This window comes from Oryx dammah, unplaced genomic scaffold, assembly GCF_014754425.2.
Source record: "Oryx dammah isolate SB20612 unplaced genomic scaffold, SCBI_Odam_1.1 HiC_scaffold_19, whole genome shotgun sequence".
NCBI classification, from domain to species: Eukaryota; Metazoa; Chordata; class Mammalia; order Artiodactyla; family Bovidae; genus Oryx; species Oryx dammah.
In genome coordinates, this window is record NW_024070203.1 from 45,632,316 (window position 1) to 45,642,871 (window position 10,556).

At 40.5% G+C, this 10,556-nt stretch overlaps 1 pseudogene; it reads left to right on the top strand.

The window, feature by feature from the left end:
• Window positions 1-5,040, top strand: part of LOC120878811 — an 8,912-nt pseudogene extending 3,872 nt beyond the window's left edge.
• Window positions 5,041-10,556: the final 5,516 nt, after the last annotated feature.

Here is a 10,556-nt window from a genome sequence, read left to right on the forward strand (position 1 = left end):
TGAAGGCTAGCTACTTGGACATCTATTTTGGAATGGAGGCAGGGGGAAGAATTTAACTCTGCACACAGATCTTGATCTCATAACCCCCCTTTGGGCATTAACATCATTTGTTTAAGAGAGACCTGGATTTAGGGGACAAATTAATTCATGTTCAAAGCTTTAAGGCTTTAAAAAGAATCCAGCCCTGCTGGTGAGTAATGTATTCCTGACTTAAAGGGTATGTAGCTTTGAATTAAGGCTTGTGAAGGCACCTAGTGTTTTACTGGCTACTCAGTAAAGATTTATTTCATTTCTTTCCTTTCTCCCTTCCTGTCTCTTTTTCCTCTTCCTCCCCTCCTTCCTCCTTCCTCTCCTTTCAATCTGTTGTTTAGTTGGTAAGTTGTGTCTGACTCTTTCCCACCCCATGGACTATAGCCTGCCAGGCTCTTCTGTCCATGGGATTTCCCAGGCAAGAATACTGGAGTGGGTTGTCATTTCCTACTCCAGGGGATCTTCCTGACCCAAAGATCGAACCCATGTCTCCTGCATTGGCAGGTGGATTCTTTACCACTGAGCCACAAGGGAAGCCCTTGAATCTGTTAAGAGAGTACAGTATTTTGTATCTTCATCTTGTCAAAGCGTGAGTAGATTTGTTAAATATCTGGTTCAAACTTGATAGTCCTGTGACCCTTATATACTTATGACAAAAATACATTCCTTTAAGATAGTCCTCTAAGAATGCAATTTCCTAAGTTTTGTACATATTGGACATTCAGTTCGGTTTGGTTCAGTTCAGTTGCTCAGTCGTGTCCGACTCTTTGCGACCCCATGAATTGCAGCACACCAGGCCTCCCTGTCCATCACCAACTCCCGGAGTTCACCCAAACTCATGTCCATCGAGTCGGTGGTGCCATCCAGCCATCTCATCCTCTGTCGTCCCCTTCTCCTCCTGCCCCCAATCCCTCCCAGCATCAGGGTCTTTTCCAACTCTTTGTATGAGGTGGCCAAAGTATTGGAGTTTCAGCTTTAGCATCAGTCCTTCCAGTGAACACCTAGGAACTGATCTCCTTTAGAATGGACTGGTTGGATCTCCTGGCAGTCCAAGGGACTCTCAAGAGTCTTCTCCAACACCACACTTCAAAAGCATCAATTCTTTGGCACTCAGCTTTCTTCACAGTCCAACTCTCACATCCATACATGACCACTGGAAAAACCATAGCCTTGACTAGACGGACCTTTGTTGGCAAAGTAATGTCTCTGCTTTTGAATATGCTGTCTAGGTTGGTCATAACTTTCCTTCCAGGGAGTAAGCGTCTTTTAATTTCATGGCTGCAATCACCATCTGCAGTGATTTTAGAGCCCCCCAAAATAAAGTCTGACACTGTTTCCACTGTTTCCCCATCTTTCCCATGAAGTGATGGGACGAGATGCCATGATCTTAGTTTTCTGAATGTTGAGCTTTAAGCCAACTTTTTCACTCTCCTCTTTCACTTTCATCAAGAGGCTTTTTAGTTCCCCTTCACTTTCTGCCATAAGGGTGGTGTCATCTGCATATCTGAGGTTATTGATATTTCTCCCGGCAATCTTGATTCTAGCTTGTGCTTCTTCCAGCCCAGCGTTTCTCATGATGTACTCTGCATAGAAGTTAAATAAGCAAGGTGACAATATACAGGCTTGACGTACTTCTTTTCCTATTTGGAACCAGTCTGTTGTTCCATGTCAAGAGGCAGGTCAGGTGGTCTGGTATTCCCATCTCTTTCAGAATTTTCCACAGTTTCTTGCGATCCACACAGTCAAAGGCTTTGGCATAGTCAATAAAGCAGAAATAGATGTTTTTCTGGAACCCTCTTGATTTTTTGATGATCCAGCAGATGTTGGCAATTTGATCTCTGGTTCCTCTGCCTTTTCTAAATCCAGCTTGAACGTCAGGAAGTTCAAGGTTCACGTATTGCTGAAGCCTGGCTTGGAGAATTTTGAGCATTACTTTACTAGCATGTGAGATGAGTGCAATTGGGTGATAGTCTGAGCATTCTTTGGCATTGGATTGAAATGAAAACTGACCTTTTCCAGTCCTGTGGCCACTGCTGAGTTTTCCAAATTTGCTGGCATATAGAGTGCAGCACTTTCACAGCATCATCTTTCAGGATTTGAAATAGCTCCACTGGAATTCCATCACCTCCACTAGCTTTGTTCATAGTGATGCTTTCTAAGGCCCACTTGACTTCACATTCCAGGATGTCTGGCTCTAGGTGAGTGATCACACTATCATGATTATCTTGGTCGTGAAGCCCTTTTTTGTACAGTTCTTCTGTGTATTCTTGCCACCTTTTCTTACTATCTTCTGCTTCTGTTAGGTCCATACCATTTCTGTCCTTTATTGCGCCCATCTTTGCCTGAAACGTTCCCTTGGTATCTCTAATTTTGTGTATCCAGTTAGAATTAGTTAAAGGAACTAGAAATGTTGGCCTTTTGAAACAGGTGGACATGACTGATACCTTTTGATATCTGAGACACTGAGATGCTGAAGAGAGACTCGCTCTGGTCTGTGCACATCCAGTTAAGAAGGAAATGGCAACCCACTCCAGTGTTCTTGACTGGAGAATCCCAGGGACAGAGGAGCCCGGTGGGCTACAGTCCACAGGGTCGCAGAGTCAGATACGACTGAAGTGACTTTACATACATGCACGCACACACGTCCACATCCAGAGGACAGGCTAGGATGTGGAGGTGGCAGTGAAGCTTCTAGCCTTTAGGATGCTCCCACAATGGCATGGGCTGCCTGGTAAGACCGTGTGTATCCCCCTAGGGAAATATTCCTGCAGAAGCTAGAAGACCATCTGTCATGGATGCTGTAACTGGGATTTCTGTCAAAACCGGAAAGGTGAACTAGATCAGTGGTTCCTAAATACCCGTGCAGCTAGGACAAACTTTAATCCAAGATAAAACAGTTTAAAAAAAAAAAAAAGGAACAATGTCAATATATCCCCCAACCCTACCTTTATTGAATTTCAAAGTTACTCTTAATTCTGAGGCTGCACAAAATTAATCATCCCTAAGCAGAGACATCACTTTGCCGACAAAGGTCCATCTAGTCAAAGCTATGGTTTTTCCAGTAGTCATGTCTGGATGTGAGAGTTGGACCATAAAGAAAGCTGAGCACCAAAGAATTGATGCTTTTGAACTGTGGGGTTGGAGAGAACTCTTGAGAGTCCCTTGGACAGCAAGGAGATCAAACCTGTCAATCCTGAAGGAAATCAATCCTGAATATTGATTGGAAGGACTGATGCTGAAGCTGAAGCTCCAAAACTTTAGCCTCTGATGCAAAGAGCTGGCACTGGAAAAGACCTTCATGCTGGAAAAGATTGAAGGCAGGAGAAGGGGGAGACAGAGGACGAGATGGTTGGATGGCATTACCAACTCAATGGACCTAAGTTTGAGAAGCTCTGGGAGATGGTGAAGGACAGGGAAGCTTGGCATGCTACAGTCCATGGGGTCGCAAAGAGTCGGACGCAACTGAGCGACTGAAAAACAACAACCTTTTCACTGTTAGAATCTCCACTTTTCTATGAAATGGTGGTTGTCTGAGATGATGGTAGTTGTTGCTTTTGATTTTGTGACTCTCAAGGCAAAGGTACAAATAGCATCACTATGCTGGTTGCCCAAAATTTCTCTTCTACATTAACAGTTCACAGAATTCAGAAGTCAAGGAAGTACCAAACTAGAAAAACCCCAATGTGTCATCAGTGTACAAACGCTCCCTCTGCTTTCACTCTTTACCTTCAGTTCACTCTCCACTCAGCAACCAGGACAATCCAAAACGTAAATTAGCTCATAACCTTCCTTCCTTGATGGGCTTCCCTGATGGCTCAGCGGGTAAAGAATCTGCCTGCAATGCAGGAGACATCAGAGACTCAGGTTCAATCTCTGTTTCAGGAAGATTCCCTGGAAGAAGAAATGGCAACCCACTCCAGTATTTTGCCTAGAGAATCCCATGGCCAGAGGAGCCTGATGGCTATGGTCCATGGGGTCGCCAAGAGTCAGACGAGACTGAAGCAACTTAACTATTTTGTTGTATTTTGTTTCACAGTGAGAGAGGGATCATCGTGGTGTTTGCCTCTTGAGAAGAAGTGGAAGCAATGCCCCAACAGAAGGAAAACATAAAATGGCCAATGTCTCAGAATATATCAAAGACAGACCAAGAAATGATGGTAATAATGATAATACTTATAATTCTAACGAGGACTTAGATTATTCAGTCCCAGGCCCTTTGTTAAATTGCTTACTCCTCACCACAACCCTACCAGGAAGATACTATTATTATTCTCATTTTTATTTATGTATTTATTTTGGCTGCATTGGGTTTTAGTTGCGGCACACAGGATCTTCTTTGCCACATACCAGCTTCTCTCTAGTAGCAGTACACAGGCTTAGTTGCCCCTTGGCATGTGGGATCTTAGATCCACACCTAGGCATCAAACCCACATCCCCTGCATTGGAAGGAGAATTCTTAACCACTGACCCACCAGGGAAGTCCCCTATTCTCATTTTACAGATGAGAAAAACTGACCAATTTAGCTTCAAGTCAACTATAGAAAAACAAACAAAACAAGTCATGACTCTAACATGTTTCTTGCACCTACTGACTTTCATTGGTTCATTTAATGCTCGTTCCAATTTTTTTTTTCTCCCCCTCTCTGTAGCATTTTCTCAGCATGCTTTAGAAAGTGGAGACTGGAGAAATCCTCATTCTTTTCTGATGCAAAGATTAATTCCAGTGACACATATAATCCACTGTGTCCTACCATTTTCCATAATGGGATGACAATTTTTAACTTTTGTGAGACAAGTTATGCAAATAAGCACAGCCAAAGAGAATGCACAAAATAGGATGCGAGAGCAAAGGAGAATGGAACAATGATGGCCCTTCCTTTTCTCTTACGGCAGCAATCTGCTGAAAAGAGGCCGCTTGGACAGGCAGAGGGTCAGGATTTTGCACAGCTGCTCCGGATCCAGCTCAAAGCTCTCACTCCTCCCAGGAAAGAGGCCAAGAGCTTCCTTTAATTGACTCCCTCCTGCCCCCATTCATTAACATATGGCCCTCCAACACTGCAATTTGGGAAAGCGCCTCTCCACTCAGAAGGATGGAGAGTCCTGCCTGGATATTTAGGAGGCGGCAGTGAGCAGCAATATAGCGGGCTGGCACCTCCATTCAGAGCACTACTGGCATATGCCTCCATGAAATTAGAAAAAAGATATTCCCAGATTAGCTGGCTCATTGACACCTGAAGCAAGATGAGAAGGTGGGGGGGGGGGGGACAGGAGATACATATTCAGATGGTGTGAAAGACATATTTATCCATTTATCTAAATAATATTTGGAGAATCTCATCCAAAAAAAGAGAAAAGCACTGGGCCTTGACAATCCCACAAAGAAGGCCATAGCAACTGAGCAGAGGGTGCTGACGTGTCCCATGGTCCTAACAGTCACAAAGGGTAGAGGCCAAAGTTTGACTCTGAGCTCAGGCTGAATCTGACAGTTTAAGAACTGAGCTTCAGATCAATTTCTAAATGGCCAGTTTTACTGTATCAGGATTTAGAGCCAAGAAATACATTCCTTTTATAGAACGCGTCTGTGCTCCAGAAAGACGCTGTGCACATCAGCTTCAAATTACTGACCGGCTTTTGTTTCCCAAGGATTCCACATACCATTTTCAGGTGATTTCTTTCTTTTAAAAGACAAGCCATACATTTATTTTAAAAAGTAAATGGTCAGTGGTGATGGTTGCCTAACTATGTGAAGGTACTTAGTGCCACGGAACTAAATACATTTAGAAATGGTTAACCTGGTCAACTTTATGTTATGTCTGCTACTGCTAAGTCACTTCAGTCGTGTCAGACTCTGCGACCCCATAGACAGCAGCCCACCAGGCTCCCCCGTCCCTGGGATTCTCTAGGCAAGAACACTGGAGTGGGTTGCCATTTCCTTCTCCGTTATGTTATGTCTATTTTACCACAATTTAAAAAATTTTAACTCCGAGGAAAATGTAAATAAAGACTTGAAAGTTTCATCTTTCATGACAAGGTAACGAGGCATAATAATGCTGACAATTGTAATTTTCATCAATATATTTCAATTTTAAATGACAAAACAGCAAACAAGGAAGAGCATTAATAAAACAAATGTGAAATGTTTTGTTTTCAGGCATAATGTCTGCACGGGAAACCACAATTTTTCACCAGCGCAGAATGGAGGCTTTTTTGGGCTGAAGGTTGGACTTAAAACATTGACAGATCTAAAAGTCTTTGAGGAATTTTAACAAATCAGAAATCAAATCTCTTAAAAAACTGATAAGAAACACTGTACATAAATCAAATTATGAATAATTTTACAAAAATTCCTTAAAAGTTGTCAGATTTCCTTGAGATCATCAATGGAACAGAACAGTCTAGAAATAAACCCAAATTCATTCAGGAATTTAGTATACTATAAAGATTGACTTTCAAATAAGCAAGGAAACAAAAAGATTAACCAACAAATAATATTGTGTTAAATGAGTAGCCATCTGAAAAAAAATAAAGTAAGTGATCCCTACTTTATTTATATACAAAACTAAATTCTAAATGAATCAAAGATTTCAATGTAAATACACACACACATATACACACAAAAGTATGAGAAGAAAACAAGGAAGATTTTTAAAAATAATCTCAGAATGGGGAAGCTTTAGTAAGATACAGCATCCAAAAGCTGTAAAAAAAAAATCAATGAAATCAAAAGGAAGAATAAAATATGAAAAAAATATGTGCAACAAATATCACAGATAATAAACAAGTAATTCATTAATGTACAATGAAAGCCTAAAATCAGTAATAAAAGATCAGTCACCAAAAATAGGTAAAAGAGTAGATAAACAGTTTATACAAAAGAAATACAAAGATCTTTTGTACATAAAAACACATGTTCAATTTTATTTATAAGAAAAATAATTATAACTACAATGAGATACCATCATGACTTTCATATTAGCAAATACCAAAAATCTGATGACACACCATGTTGGTGAGAAAAGGAGCAAACTAGCAATTTACCATCTTGTTGGTGAAAACATAAATTTATATGACTTCTTTGGAGGCACTATATGGAAATATTTATCAAAATGTTTAATGTATGTTTTTTGGTCTCAAAATTGCAGATTTAGAAATTGATCCAACAGTTATGCTCACACCTATAACAAATACTGTTTATGCAAGAATTTTCACTGAAACAACAAAATGTCTGGCTAAAGAATTGCTTGCTGCTGCTGCTGCTGCTGCTGCTGCTAAGTCACTTCAGTCGTGTCCGACTCTGTGCTACCCCATAGACAGCAGCCCACCAGGCTCCCCTGTCCCTGGGATTCTCCAGGCAAGAACACTGGAGTGGGTTGCCAAATGGAATACTGTGTAGATCGTTTAACAAATCAGGCAGTTCTGTCTATAATATAATAAAAAAGTGTAATTCAAAAAGCACGGTACAAGACTTCCCTAATGGTCCAAGACTCCAAGCTTCCATGAAGGGGGCTCAGGTTCGATCCCTGGTCATGGTACTAAGGTCCCACATGCAAGGTGCATGTGCAAGTCATCCTTTGAGTGTGTGTGTAATATTTAAAAGGATAAACACACACACACACCCTTAAATGGGCTGTAAAAGCCTCTGAAATGATATCCAAGGAACAATCTATCATTTTCAGGGCTTCTGTGAACAAGAAATGAACAGCTAAGGAAATAAGAGAAATGCTTCCTTTTTAAAGCATGAATTCTCAGGCTTTTTTTTTTTTTAATTTTTGGCTGCACCCCCTGGCATGAGGGATCTTAGTCCCCGATCAGGGTTCAAACACCTCCCCTTGGCACTGGAAGGCAGAATCTTAACCACTGGACCACAAGGGAAGTCCCTCTCAGGCTTTTTTAATATCTGTACCATCATCAGGTACAGACTCCCAAAAAATTATTTTAAAGGAAAAATCCATCAATATAAATGTCTTTCTTGTATGCTAAGACTGATTAATTAGCTCCAGATTTAATGGCTGAATTGATATTTTTAGAAAAAAAAAACTAAAACACAACCCTCACTCCTGACAATACAGGATAAAAAAGAATGAAAACACAGTTGTTGTTTTTTAAAAAAAGAGGAGTCATGAGAGGCTTCCCTGGTGGCTCAGTGGTAAAGAGACCACCTGCCAATGAAAGGGCCAAGGATTTGATCTGTGGTCCGGGAAGATTCCAGATGCCTCGGAGCAACTAAGCCTGTGTACTATAACTACTGGAGCCCATGCTCCACAAGAGAAGCTGCTGCAGTGAGAAGCCCCTGTTTATGGAAACTGGAGAAGACCCATGAAGAGCAACAAAGACCCAGCACAGCCATAAATAAATAAAATAAATAAATTTTTTTTAAAAAAGAGGAGTCATGAAAAAAAATTTTAAGAGCAAAGATAAATAAGTAGAATTAAATTCTTCTTTTGTCAAGTGTCTCAAATCCACCAGGATTTTACACAGCCCTTGGAGCAGGGAGGACAAAATGCTAATAATCCACATTTAGGAAATGAAAACTTTTTAAACTGTTTTCAGGTAGAAGCGGTGCACAATTAGATTTAAAAGACAGCTCTCGGTTTGTCCTCTCCACCAGCCCCTGAAGACATCATTCTAATCCCAGGAATGTACTGTTATCAATAATCAGAATTCATCTGCATAGGCAGGCACTGTGGGAAGTAGCTAACAACCCTTCCAATGTGGCCATTAAGAATATTAGCTTTACCTTTTACAGGAAATGTTTTCTGCTGAGGCCAGCCTGCTGGCCATGACCAGGCTCACATGGAGCCCAGATCTCTGTGCTGTGTTCTGGGAAAGCAAAGGAGACCCAGACAGGTCCCCCAAGATGGGCTGCAGAGCCAAGACTGCCAGGGCTGCCTGCGTCCCCTCCACGTCATCTGTGTGCCCCACGATAGTGGAACAGACAGCAAGGAGATGGGAAGGAATTACATTCTTGAAAGAGCAGTGGAAAGCACTTGAAATGGTTCAGGCCCAAAGATAAAAGCTCTCGGAGAAAAGAATTTTAATTCTCCAGAACACTTTCAAGAGATTAGCATACTATAATTATCCATAATTCACTGCTGTTAAGTCTGTTTAGACTCCTCTTTATTGACATGCATGACATACTGGTATACACGATGGAAATAAAACACAAGACCTTGGGTTATAAGACCATTCCCCCATCTGCTCTTCCAGGTTTACTCACTCCTCACTCTTTTCCTGCAGGAACTCTTCGCACCTCTTCACCTTGCTTATTGCCATTCTATTGAAGCGTTTTATTGAAACGCTTCCCATCCTTCAAGGCCCATTTCAAATCCCAGCCCCTTCCCCAAACCTCCTCTAATTACCCAAGTCTCATGAGATGATAGCTCTGAATTCTAAGACATCTAATATTTTGTATTAAATATATACCTCCATTTTATATATGTATATATACATATATACATAGATGCATGTGTATGTATTTAAAAGGCAATTTAACATAACAATTAACCATAATAGGCAACTGAACATAATACTTACGATGGCCTTGGGGTCCTGGAGTTGGAACCCCTGTGCCATCTTTACTGTGTGACCTCCAGGAATTTATTTAACCTCTCTGAGCCACAGTTAAAAGACCCAAGTTTAAGAACTATCCATCTCCAAAAAAAAAAAAATAAGAAATGAAGAAAAACTACTATTCATCAAATTATTCATTTGCTTATCAAATATTTACTAAGAGTCAATTATTTACTGAGTCAACTATTACAGGACTCAGAGAACAAAATGAACATGATCTCACCTCCATAAGGATCTAATATTCAAGCAAGATAAGCGAAATCTAGATATACTCTAAGTGAAATCTCACTCATCATAAAATAGCCCACAAATAACCAATAAACAATTTCAAAGGGAAATAACTTTAGTGGGTTTCCCAGAACACTTTTAATATGTTCTCTAGATATGGTAAAGCTATGATTATGAAGATTATTTTGTGAATGCAATTGTTTAAGTTTCTAGTGAAATGAGCATATACCCTCGATCCCTAATTTTTAAAAAATGTTTATTTCTTTAATTGTGATAATTTATGTTTAACATAAACATTTCCATCTAGGTATCATATAATGTTTTTATGTTAATAACATATATCATATGTAAAATAGATCACCAGTCCAGGTTTGATGCATGAGACAGGGTGTTCAGGGCTGGTACACTGGGAAGACCCTGAGGGATGGGATGGGGAGGGAGGTGGGAGGGAGGGTCAGGATGGGGAACACATGTAAACCCATGGCTGATTCATGTGAATGTATGGCAAAAACCACCACAATATTGTAAAGTAATTAGCCTCCAATTAAAATAAAATTTCAAAAATATTGGTAAAAAAAAAAACATATGTATTCAGCTTTCCTCTACAGCTAAGGATATTGCCAGACCTCAGCCATAGTCCTAGACATATATATGCTGCATCTAAAAAACTACACTCCTGGACATGTATCTGGGGAAAAACATGGTCCGAAAGGATACATGCACCCAAA